The sequence below is a fragment of the Jaculus jaculus genome, chromosome 13 (assembly GCF_020740685.1).
Source record: "Jaculus jaculus isolate mJacJac1 chromosome 13, mJacJac1.mat.Y.cur, whole genome shotgun sequence".
Taxonomy (NCBI): domain Eukaryota; kingdom Metazoa; phylum Chordata; class Mammalia; order Rodentia; family Dipodidae; genus Jaculus; species Jaculus jaculus.
In genome coordinates this window covers 10,535,506-10,543,242 of record NC_059114.1, presented here as the reverse complement: position 1 = coordinate 10,543,242, position 7,737 = coordinate 10,535,506, and positions in this window count along the sequence as shown.

Genomic DNA, 7,737 nt, shown 5'->3' with positions numbered 1-7,737 from the left:
GCACACCTGTTGGGGTCCTGGTGACATTCAACTTTGGTTCTTTTTTTTTTTTACGTGAGGCAATAGCCTATCCCAGGATGTCCTTAAACTCACTATGTAGCACTAAGCTGGCCTTGAACTCTTTTTTTGTTTGTTTTTGAGGTAGGGTCTCACTCTAGCTCAGGCTGACCTGGAATTCACTATGGAGTCTCAGGGTGGCCTTGAACTCATGACCATCCTCCTACCTCTGCCTCCCGAGTGCTGCGATTAAGGGCGTGCCCCACCATGCCCGGCCCTGGCCTTAAACTCTTTTTTTATTGACAACTTCCATGATTGTAAAGGATATCTTATGGTTATTCCCTCCCTCCCCCAACTTTCACCTTTGAAACTGCACTCTCCATCATATCCCCTCCCCCTCTCAATCAGTCTCTCTTTTATTTTGATGTCATGATCTTTTCCTCCTATTGTGAGGGTCTTGTGTAAGTAGTGTCAGGCACTGTGAAGTCATGGATATCCAGGCCATGTTGTGTCTGGGGGGAGCACGTTGTAAGGAGTCCTAGCCTTCCTTTGGCTCTTACATTCTTTCGTCCACCTCTTCTGCAATAGACCCTGAGCCTTGGAAGGTGTGACAGAGATATTGCAGTGCTGAGCACTCCTCTGTCACTTCTCAGCACCATGGTGCCTTCCGAGTCTGGCCTTGAACTCTTAATCCACCTGCCTTAGCCTTCTAGATGCTGCCGTATACTGCCTGTCTAACTTTAATTCTTTCAGACCTGAGCGGGGGCCCAGAACCAAAGCCAAGCTGGAGAGAGAATCTAGTGTTAGGGTGCAAGGTGCGAGCTGTCATTCTGGGGTCTAATTTGCTTCTTGAAGACTTGTCCATCTCCATCTTACCAAGGAAAGAGCCAAAAGCCAGCGGCCAACATCTCGCTCCCATGTGACCCAGGAACTGGCCCTTGATGGATTCTGCACATGACTTTACAAAGGCTGTCCTGGATTCTGTGGCCCACAGTGAGACCCACCACCTGCTCCTGCCCCGTGGGGTGGAGAGACCCGATGGAAAGCGCAGACCCTGCCCGGGAGTGAGCTGAGGAAGGAAGTTGCCAGGATCAAGCCAGTGTGGCTCTGGTGGTAAAACTCCAGAAGCCAGGAAGCCACCACCTGGGACCCAGGAGCCTGGGCCCTGCTCTTCCCCTAACCACATCTGAAAACCCCTATCGCATGCAGGGCAGCTTGGGCCCGACTCAGGTTTCCGCCCTCCTTGTCGATGCTTCTGCATTGCTGTCCAGCTGTGGTAGTTGGCTCCATGTCACTGGGATGAACATCCAAACCAGGCACAGTCCTGGGGAGGAAGGGCTTTATTCCAAGCTTACAGATCTAGGGGGAATTTCCATCAGTGGCAGAAGGAGTTGCTTCCATCCATCCAAGCAGGGAGAAACCATCACCAGCCAGCTGACACCTAAAGCAACACACACACTCACACTCACACACACTCACACACACTCTCACACACACACACTCACACACACGCACACAGCGGCGGCAAGGACCCCGCCAGAGCGCAAACTTCTCTGCATACCTTTAGGCTGGAAACTAGATCTGCCCCAAACACACCTTGGGGATGTACCCCCAGTGACATCCTGTTGCAGTCAGGTTTGCATTGCTGGTAGAAATCATCCAACCAAGAGCAGCTTGTGGGAAAAAGGTTTATTTTGGTTTACAGGCTTGAGGGGAAGCTGCATGATGGCAGGGGGAAATGATGGCATGAACAGAGGGTGGACATTACCCCCTGGCCAACATAAGGTGGACAATAGCAACTGGAGAGTGTGCCAAATATTGGCAAAGAGACCCTGGCTATAACACCCATAAGCCCACCCCCAACAATACACTGCCTCCAGGAAGTGTTAATTCCCAAATAGCCTTCAGCTGGGAACCTAGCATTCAGAACACCTAAGTTTACAGGGGACACCTGAATCAAACCACCCCATTCTGCCCCTGGCCCCCACAAACTGATATTCATACATGATGTAAAATACAATGCATTTGGTATGACTTTAAGAGTCCCCATAGTTTTTTTTTTTAATTTTCTTGTTTATTTTTATTTATTTATTTGAGAACAACAGAGGAAGAGGCAGATAGAGAGAGAGAATGGGCACGCCAGGGCTTCCAGCCACTGCAAACGAACTCCAGATGCGTGCGCCCCCTTGTGCATCTGGCTAACGTGGGACCTGGGGAATCGAGCCTCAAACCGGGGTCCTCAGGCTTCACTGGCAAGCACATAACTGCTAAGCCATCTGTCCAGCCCTCCATAGTTTTTTTTTTTAATCAATCCTAATGATGTTCAAATATTCCCATAATCCAAGGTCTTTTAACTGAGCCATAATACCAAAAAATGTCCTCAAAAAAACCATACTGGCACAGAATAAACATTCATTGCAAAAGATGGAATTGGGCATAGCAAAGAAATACTCAAACAATACATGATTTAAGCAGGGCAAACACCAAACTCTGTAGCTCCAAGTCCAACAACTCTAGCCAGTGATAAGTCTCCAAGTCCAATAATTCAAAACAGCAACAAGTCTCTGGAGTTCCAATTCCGCCCCTCCAGCTAGGCTATTCACAGTCCTGGAAAACTTCATCGGGGCCGGCAGCTGTCCTTGGCAGCCGTCTCATGGTTCCAGCATCTCCACTGGGTCTCCACTGCAAGCCACGGTTCATCCTCACAGCTCCACAGGGTCTCCATGCAGACATCCAGCAAGCCTGTTTCACACCACCCATGGCCATTTCCAAAACATAAGACCATGTTGCAAACTCAATGACCCTCTTTCCTGCATTTCTTATACTCCACTATACCAGGGAGGAATAAAGCAGACTTTGAAGAACAGGACACTCCTTGAGCACTCAGACCCGTTCAAAAAGAGTCTACATTCTTCCTGTTGCCCCAGTGCAGGTCAGCTGGCCCAATCTCAGAGGTTTTAATCTCTCAGTTGCAGCTGAACAGGCAGCAGTTCACCCAAAGGTTTCATTTTTTCTCTGCCATATTCCTCTATTCATACCAGTTCATTTCTTCACAATGCAACCCTGCACAGGACACAGGCATAACAGCAAACTTCTCACACAAACTGCTTGTAGCCCAGTCCAAGCAAAGCTTTTCTCACCCTCATAAGCCAAACCTCACAGTCCATAGTCCTTACTGCATTCAGGTCTTTCAACTCTGACCAGAATAGTCCATCAAACTGTATTTACAGCACTGCAAGGTATCTCTTAGGCCAAGGTTTCAAATCCTTCCACATTGCTCTTCAAAATCAGCTCCAAAAGGCCAAAGCCACACAATCATGTATCTAGCAGCAATCCCACTCCTCAGTACCACTTTACTGTTGCAGTCAGGTTTGCATTACTAGTAGAAATCACCCAACCAAGAGCAGCTTATGGGAAAAAGAGGTTTATTTTGGTTTACAGGCTTGAGGGGAAGCTCCATGATGGCAGGGAAAATGATGACATGAGCAGAGGGTGGACATCACCCCTGGCCAACATAAGGTGAACCATAGCAACAGTAGAGTATACCAAACACTGGCAAGGGGAGACTAGCTGTAACACCCATAAGCCTGCCCCCAATAATACACTGCCTCCAGGAGGCCTTAATTCCAAAATCTCCATCAGCTTGGAACCTAGCATTCAGAACACCTAAGCTTATGGGGGGTGCTGAATCAAACCACCACACACCACCTCTAGCCAGGCAGCTGGAGACCCAAGTGACAAACTCAATAATACACTTGAGTCTATGGGGAACAATCATTCAAACCACCACACCACCCAACTAATGGGAGCAAGTAATAAGATGTCTCTGCAAAATGGGTCCTTGCTGCAAAGTCACCAGCCTGGATACCAACAGGTTTCAGATACCAGAAGCCTGGGGCATGTGCCACTGTTCAGATGCCTTGCAAGAAAGATGTCAGGCTCTGCTCTTTCTCCTGTTCTCAGAATGGCATGTGATTTTCTCCACTTACTAGAAACCTTCTTCATTATCCATTTAAAGGTGAAAATGGGGCTGGAGAGATGGCTTAAAGGTTAAGGCACTTGCCTGCAAAGTCTAAGGACCCAGGTTCGATTCCCAAGTAAGTCAGGTGCACATGGTGGCACGTGTATCTGGAGTTCATTTGCAGTGGGTAGAGGTCTTGACATGCCCATTCTCTCCCCCTCTTTCTCTCTCATAAATAAATAAAGATAAAGATAAAAATGACTTGGCTTGAAGATGTGGGATGCTATTTAGGGGTGGCCCTGGCACCTGCTGGACTCTTTGAGGCCAGGGTTTAGAGCCTGCCTAGAGCCTCTGAGGCACTGCAAAACTCAGCTAAATGGGCAGGAAAGATGGCTCAGTGGTTAAGGAGCTTGCCTGCAAAATCTAAGGACCAGGGTTTGATTCCCCAGTACTCATGTAAAGCCAGATGCACGAGGTAGCACATGCATCTGGAATTTCTTTGTAGTGGCTAGAGGCCCTGCAACATGGTGTGCCCATTCTCTATCTGCCTGTCCCTCTCAAATAAGTAAATAAAAATTTTTTTTAAAGGGCTGGGGTGCTGGAGAAGCGGCTTAGTGGGTAAGGGTGCTTGCCTGTGAAGCCTAAGGTTCAATTCTCCATGTCCCATCTAAGCCAGATGCACAAGATGGTACATGCATCTGGAGTTTGTTTGCAGTGGCTAGAGGCCATCACACACCCATTTGCGTGCTCTCTCTCAAATAAAAATAAATTAAAAAAATTTTTTTCAAAGTAGGGTCTACACTGTAGCCCAGGCTGACCTAGAATCCACTCTATATTCTCAGGGTGGCCTTGAACTCACAGCAAATCTCCTACCTCTGCCTCCTGAGTGCTGGGATTAAAGGTGTGCACTACCACGCCTAGCTTTAGAAAAAAATTTTTTTAAGGGCTGGGGAAATGGCCTAGTGGTTAAGGGGTGCTTGCCTATGAAGCCTAAGGACCAAGGTTCAATTCCCCAGGACCCAGAACTGGAGTTTGTTTGCAGTGGTGAGAGGCCCTGATGCACCCATTTTTTCTCTCTCTCTCTCTTTCAAATAAATGAATAAATAAATAAACAAATAATATTAAAATATTTTTTATAAACCTCGGCTAACTGCCTGGAAGCAGCGCTGTGAGGAATGTCTGCCCAACAGTGGGTTAAGCAGATTGGCAAGGAGACAGTCGCAGGACATCCTCAAGTCCAAGGGCCACTCCTGAATCCATGGTGTGGCAGTCAGCTCCAAAACTGTCTCACCACACACACCGCCAGGCTCCCTGCGCCAACCAGAGGCCCTCTGCCCTTCCCAGCACATTCCGTGGCTGGCTGGGAGGGGGTGTGGCCAGCTATAATTGGCCGATTCGTGCCAGATTCCACTCATTCCACTTGTCCTGATGGGGCAGCAGGTAACAAGGGGCCAATTGCAGGCACCAGGGACTCTGCGTCCCAGAGCTGGCCCATCATGCCTCATGGTTAGGCAATGAGCACAGAGGTCAGGTCACCCAAAGAGGTGACAGCAGTGAGACCTCAACACAGAGTACGTGCCCTCAGCAACCTCGGGCCCTGGTGCATGGTAGGCAAGCACTCTTCCACCGCACGACCTCCCCACTGGCACTTTTGTTTGGTTGGGTTGGGTTTTGGTTTTTCGAGGGAGGGTCTCACTGTAGCTCAGGCTGACCTGGAATTCACGATGTCGTCTCAGGGTGATCCTCCTACCTCTGCCTCCCGAGTGCTGGGATTAAAAGCATGCGCCACCATGCCCGGCCTCCTTTTTTTTCTTTTTGAGGTAGGGTCTCACCCTAACCCAGGCTGATCTGGAATTTACTATGTAGTCTCAGGGTGGCCTCAAACACAGCGATATTCTCCTACCTCTGCCTCCAGAGTGATGGGATTAAGGGTGTGCACCACCATACCCGGCATTGTTACTTTTTTAAAAGTGTTGCCTAGAGAGAATTGTTTATTCGCTTATCCACTCATCCTTCAATACTCAGTGCTTATTATTTGCTCAGCACCTAACAATGTGATCCCTTGGGACACCAGGCTGACTTACCTCTGCTGACGAAAGCTTGCTCACATGGAGGGAGGCAAAGGTGGCTCCAATGGTCAGTAATCATGTCATGTACATGTTGTTGCTTGTGTCTTGGGACAGCAGAAGCCAAATTCTGAGGCGCACCCAGCAAAGAAACCTGATGGAGAAGGGGCCAGATAGCCCCTTGGCCCAAGGAAGGGATCACTAAGGGATCATGAGGAGGGTGGGAAGAGCAAGCCTTGGGTCAGGAAGTAATCTATCCTGCCACACAACATAAAATGGAGAAGGCAAGCTGTGGACTTCAGGAGTCAGGTAAGGAATAGGGTTCAATGGTAGAGTGCTTACTTAGCTAGTGTACGGCCCTCAGTTCTCAATCCCCAGTACCACAGAAGAAAGAGAGAGAGAGAGAGAGAGAGATGGAGGGAGGAAAGGGGTGGAGGGAAATAAAGAGAGACAGAGAAAGAAAGAAAGAAAGAAAGAAAGAAAGAAAGAAAGAAAGAAAGAAAGAAAGAAAGAAAGAAAGAAGAGAAGAAACTTACTGAAACTGAGCTGAAAGCCTCCTTCATGTAGACTAGCTGACAGAAAGCTGAAAAAACTGATGCATGCAGCTCCATGGGAGAGAGTGAATTCCCCTGTGGACTTAAGCTACAGTGAACACTGCAAGCCTTGAATTTGGCCAGCCAGGCCAAGTGAGCCAATGGGGCCAGGCACGCCTTTAATCCCAGCACTCAGGAGGCAGAGGTGGGAGGATCACCATGAGTTTGAGGCCACCCTGAGACTACATAGTGAATTCTGGGTCAGCCTGGGCTAGAGTGAGACCCTACCTCAAAAAGAGAGAGAGGGCTGGAGAGATGGTTTAGCAGTTAAGCACTTGCCTGTGAAGCCTAAGGACCCCGGTTCAAGGCTCGGTTCCCCAGGTCCCACGTTAGCCAGATGCACAAGGGGGGCGCACGCGTCTGGAGTTCGTTTGCAGAGGCTGGAGGCCCTGGCGCGCCCATTCTCTCTCTCTCCCTCTATCTGTCTTTCTCTCTGTGTCTGTCACTCTCAAATAAATAAATTTAAAAAAAAAAGAGAGAGAGAGAGAGCGTGTGCGCTAATGGGTGCAATAGTGGCATATCTGTTATGGAGGAAACCAATCGCTCTCTAATTGGACTGGAAGCCCACTCTACAGGATGGAATATGTGCCTGATATTGGAAACCTATGATGGGGGGAGTCATGAGCCCTAGGGGTGTAACATCCACTGCTGTCTGGTTAAATGTATATACTATGCTCACCAAAAGGCTCAGTAAGCACTTCTCTTAATGTTTATACCCATATATTAATGCTACTCGCACTTTTGGCTAGAGAAGCTTCTCTTTTCAGATGGCAGAAACCTTGGGATGACTCAGAAAACACCACAGTACTGAGAAGAACTGACAGAGGAGTGTTCAGCACTGAAATATCTCTTTCACACCTTCCAAGGCTCAGGGTCCATTGCAGAAGAGGTGGTGGAAAGAATGTAAGAGCCAAAGGAAGGGTAAGACTCCTTACAATTTGCTCCTCCAGACACAAAATGGCCTGGGTATTTGTGACCTTGCAGTGCCTGACACTACCTACACAAAACCCACATAATAGGAGGAAAAGATGATGACATCAAAAATAAGCCGGGCATGGTGGCGCACGCCTTTAATCCCAGCACTTGGGAGGCAGAGGTAGGAGGATTGCTGTGAGTTCGA